Genomic DNA, 5588 nt, shown 5'->3' on the forward strand with positions numbered 1-5588 from the left:
TCTGTGTGTGTGTGTGTGTGTGTGTGTGTGTGTGTGTGTGTGTGTGTGTGTGTGTGTGTGTGTGTGTGTGTGTGTGTGTGTGTGTGTGTGTGTGTGTGTGTGTGTGTCTGTCTGTCTGTCTGTCTGTCTGTCTGTCTCTGTCTGTCTGTCTGTCTGTCTGTCTGTCTGTCTGTCTGTCTGTCTGTCTGTCTGTCTGTCTGATTGTCTCTGTTTGACTGCCGATCTGTGTATGTTCTACATTATAAGAATCTGATTGTGTGTGTGTGTGTGTGTGTGTGTGTGTGTGTGTGTGTGTGTGTGTGTGTGTGTGTGTGTGTGTGTGTGTGTGTGTGTGTGTGTGTGTGTGTGTGTGTGTGTGTGTGTGTGTGTGTGTGTGTGTGTGTGTGTGCGTGCGTGCGTGCGTGCGTGCGTGCGTGCGTGCGCGTGCATGTGTGTGTAGAGGAGCGTGTTTGTGTTAACTGTGGAGCAACAGCTTCTCTTCTGTGGCATAAAGCTGAGACAGGACAGTACCTCTGTATCACCTGTGGAACCAACGCACACAACCAACCTCTGATACGACCCAGAAAGAAACCTGTAAGTCAGTCTGTATGTATGTGTATGTGTATGTGTATGTGCGTGCGTGCGTGCGTGCGTGCGTGCGTGCGTGCGTGCCCAATTCTGCCTGCCTGCCTGCCTGCCTACTGTCTGTCTGTCTGTCTGTCTGTCATTACATTGTTTTACCATTTATTGCTATACATTGTAATGCATGTACACTTGTAAAGTGTATGTTGTGTGTGTGTTCATAGAGGGTGAGTAGTAGGCAGGGAACCCAGTGTGCCAACTGTCTGACCACGGTCACCACCCTGTGGAGGAGAAACAACACTGGAGATCCTGTCTGCAATGCCTGTGGACTCTACTATAAACTACACCATGTATGTTCATCACATTACTATAAACTACACCATGTATGTTCATCACATTACTATAAACTTCACCATGTATGTTCATCACATTACTATAAACTACACCATGTATGTTCCTCACATTACTATAAACTACACCATGTATATTCATCACATTACTATAAACTACACCATGTATGGTAAGGCCATGGGTACGTTTTAGCCAGTCCACACCAATGCAACTCCTTGCAACTGCCATTTGGGATAAAGGGATAAGAGACAAGAAGTTGCAAGTAGTTGCATGTTGCATGTTGCAAGGTGTTGCAAGGAGTAACTAGCATGTTATGTAGACAGATGCCAGGTCATTGTTGACCTGCCATCCTATAGTGTGTACTGTGTATAGTTTCAATGTAGGCTGATGATAGGTTATGCGCCAGGTAATGTGTATTATGATGTATTATGATGTTTTATCTTGTGTTCTTGCTTACTGTAAGTCACTCTGGATTAAGAGCGTCTGCTCAATACCTAAACCGTAAACTGGAGTTGCATTGGTGTGGACTGGCCTATAATCACATTATTATAAACTACACCATGTATGTTAATCACATTATTATAAACACACCATGTATGTTCATCACATTACTATGTGTTTGTAAGTATTTAGATATCCCACAATCCTCTGTTGCTCCTTAGGTCAACAGGCCATTGGCTATGAAAAAGGAAGGAATCCAAAGCAGAAAACGCAAGTTGACCAATAGGGCCAAGAAGAGCAGGATGGGTGGCCTATCAGAAACTGAGCAGTCCAGACTGGCCCCGCCCACTGAGGAAGCCATCATTAACATGCTGCTAACTTCGTCGTCTTCCTCCTCCTACATCCATTCCTCTCTTTCCCTGATGGATTCCTCCTCTCCCTCCCTCCCTGCCTCCTTCTCTCTGTCTCCGCTACACTCATCCTACCCCCTCGCTCCATCACTCTCTCTTTCTCCTCTCCAGCCTCTCTCCTCCCATAGTTGGTCTGGGTCCCACCATGATGTAGTCTAAAAAGCAGAGGTTCTCAAACTTTTTATTTTATTTCAAGGACCAGCAGTTTGGTGTGTACTGTATAACTCTGAGTGTGTGCAAATGGAACCAAATGGTCTCTCTACAAAACTGTCCATGGTACATTGCTGGCAGATTGCGGAAATTAAACAATTCAAATCACGAGCTTATTGTCTGACCAATTACACACAAAGTTTAGCTAGCAGGTGTTCAGCTAATTAGCAAACCTTGGAGGTGCAAGAAATGCCGAACTGAACGTTAGCAAGGCATCGCCTAAGTTCTTACAGTATGATGTCATTGTTCTTATTCATTGCATCAAGTTGTGAGCTTGCATGTTGGCTATTTTCAAATAGCTGAAGTATTCCACCTCGGTTAACCTTCAATAGGACCCCTGGGGGTCCCCAGAACCCATTTTGAAAACCAATGGTCTAAAGTTATATAACTAAGAGTGTAACTCTTGTGCAGGGGCACGTCCCGTCACAAATATTATACTTTTAATTATTTGAAAAGTTTAGTTACTAGTTGATTTAGATTATTGTTACAAATCAAACATTAACCACTTCAGCCCTATATACATTTCGGCCATTTGAAAATAGCGGATCTACAAGCTGTGATGCGCCGTGATGCGACGCATTGTGAGCTACTAGATCTGCTATATTCAAAAGATTTTTAGACATTTTTAAAACTTAAAACGTTTCTGCGTATCTGAGTACTTTTACTTTTGGTACTTTAAGTACATTTTGATGCCAACACTTTTGAACTTCCACTGAACTTTTACTTGTTACAGAGTATTTTTACATTGTGGTATTGATACTTTTAGGCTGCTTAAATAAATAAAAATCACTGCTGTTAGCTAACATAGATTTGTCAGTTGATTTTCCAGTTTGTTGTTTACACCCTGCATTAGCATGCCTTTTCCTTTATTCAGATACTGATGGCTTGTTTGTTTGCTAATAGCAGATTGTTTTATTGTGTTAATGGGTGATGAGTGTTGTTTGCATTTCAGACTTTTATTAAACACTTTTTTGAATCAATCTGAGAAATTAGTAGGTTACTTCATGAGAGAGAGAGAAAGAGAGAGAGGCATAACATTAATGTTTTGTTAGAATAAGTGTAGATGTTCTTTTACATTGATTGATTGATGTTTTTATTGACAAAAATGCATATGACCCTATGGTATTTGTACTGTAAAAATAGCTCAATAGCTTATTTCCATTGTGGTTATTTGAGTACAAATGTGTGTGTAAAAGGAGTGCCATGTGTTTGGTGCATGGAGGGGGGGTGTAGTACAAACAATATTATCAATAATAAATACATTCATACAATTTCAACAGCAAAGAACAACATGGCTACTGTAAAAGGAACCTGTTACAATTCAACTAATGGACGGATAGGTCCAGCTGCTATATTCAGCCTGCTCTTTATGGAGGACTTGAAGTTAATAACTGAGCTAACCGACTTGAGGGATTAAATTGTGTGTACCATTCTGTACCATTAACTGTATGTAAATGTAGCGTTTGAAAGTTGGACATTCTCTAACCGTTTATGCAAATCATCCCGTTTGCATGCAGCCTGTAAACCACAAAGTTAGATAGAACTATGACTGCAGTGCACACACCATCAGTCACCATTCATTCCAAGATCCACGTACGGTCAGACATAATGTTTAACCACATGAACCCAAGTATTCCAATTCTGGGCATGTCCTAATAAACATTCAGTGAAAGCATAGGCGAACATTCAGCCATAAATAGCTATTTTTGGTGAAGAGATTCCCTGTAGAGGGAAAAAAGCAGCGGGCCAAGTACAGACCCCATGGTGGACCCCGGTCAACAAAGTCTAAGTGAAACATCGGGTCTCTGATGGGTGGATGTGCATCTGTGGCAGCCTGTGACTGGCTGACATTCTTGATAGCCAATGGGATAGCTCTGTTGTGTGTCCTGCAGATTCTGCGGTCGCACAGGGTCACACCACGCAAATGTTTTGTTTTCTGTCTGCTTTGGCTCATGTAATGTGTGATAGAGGCATAGTTTATGTATAACGTGTGTTATAATGTGTTTCTGTTAATAATGTGTTGTGTGGTTATACTTTTCTCACAAAGCTTGCCAAGCTTTGTGCGCTTGTAGATCTGCATGCTATTTTAACTATTTTTTTTTAAATGTTCTGACATTTTCTGAAACAGAATGTCTTTTTTTGTCTTTTTCCTTTTTTTTTGTTCCTGAAAATATATTTGTATTTCTTCTTTTTTTTAAGGAATAGTTAAAAAACTGGATATTTCCTCACGTCCCAAAACACGGGGTCACGACCCTGCGTTCAGAAAGTGGTTTACAGTAAAACCAGAGTTTCAAAGAACTTGATTGAACGAGTGGAGGACAGAGAGAGAGAGAAAGAGAGAGAGAGAGAGAGAGCGAAAACCCCTCCCCACTCCATCAGTGACTGTTGACCACACTGGGGGGGAGCGTTATGCAACCCAACAGGCTGTTGTTGGTTTTCCGGACCCCCAGTAGAAAAGGCCTGGAGAGGAAAGAGGGAGATGAACAGAGGCGAGGTTTGGTGGTCTTCGACAGGCAGGCCTCTCTGGGTGCCATGCAGGTGGGGGTGGAGGATGGCAGTGACACGGAGAGATTAGCAACCACAAAATATAAAGGTCCACTCACACATATACAGTATGCATACACACACACACACACACACACACACACACACACACACACACACACACACACACACACACACACACACACACACACACACACACACACAAGATCATCCGTTAGTCGTTATGTCCATAACACGACTCCACCACATGTCCTCGTATGCTCTCTCTCTCTGTCTCTCTCTCCATCCATCCTCCTCCCTCACCCTTATCTCTCGCTCTCTCTCTCTCTCTCTCTCTCTCTCTCTCTCTCTCTCTCTCTCTCTCTCTCTCTCTCTCTCCCCCATCTCTCTCTCACAATCCCCCCTCTCTCCCCTCATCCTCCCCTCTCCCTCTCTCCCCCTCTCATCCTCCCCAGTCCCCTCTCTCCCTCTCATCCCCTCTCTCTCTGCCCCACCAGCACTTTGTGAGCAGACACTGTGTAAGTTTCTATCAAGTATCAACCCTCCCACCAGACTCCTACAGCCAACATATTGTTTCCATCTCATTACATATTAATTCACCACAAAGATTATTTCTACTGATTTGAATAAATGGAACCTATTCTATCTTCATCAAGTACATTTGCACATGTATGCAAGGAACTGGACTTGGTGATGTTGGTGCCTTGTAAAAAAAAAAGACGAGAAAAAAAAGATTTAAGCAATATAAACTAAAGCTGCAATCCGTAACTTTCAGTTTGAATTCATTGTTTTTATTTTATATTTACATTATTTTTAGTTTAGAATCGACTTTTCTTTTCTTTTTAAATATTATTTATATTCATTCATATATTTTAGATTAGAATCAACTTTTATTTTCTTGTTTTTTAACTTAATAGAATTTTATATTTAATTTATTTTAGATTGGAATCGACTATACATTATTTTTCTGGATTAGAATTTAATGGGTGGGTGGAAAAAAAATAAGAAAAAAAAATAAGAAGAAAAAAGAATTGAATTGACATGGATGAATAGTGCACGCGGGTGACGTCATCAATCCTCGCCCTCCTCCTCAGCTCAACGCACTTTGTC

Source organism: Gymnoscopelus microlampas, assembly GCF_963454915.1.
Source record: "Gymnoscopelus microlampas genome assembly, chromosome: 10".
Lineage (NCBI taxonomy): Eukaryota > Metazoa > Chordata > Actinopteri > Myctophiformes > Myctophidae > Gymnoscopelus > Gymnoscopelus microlampas.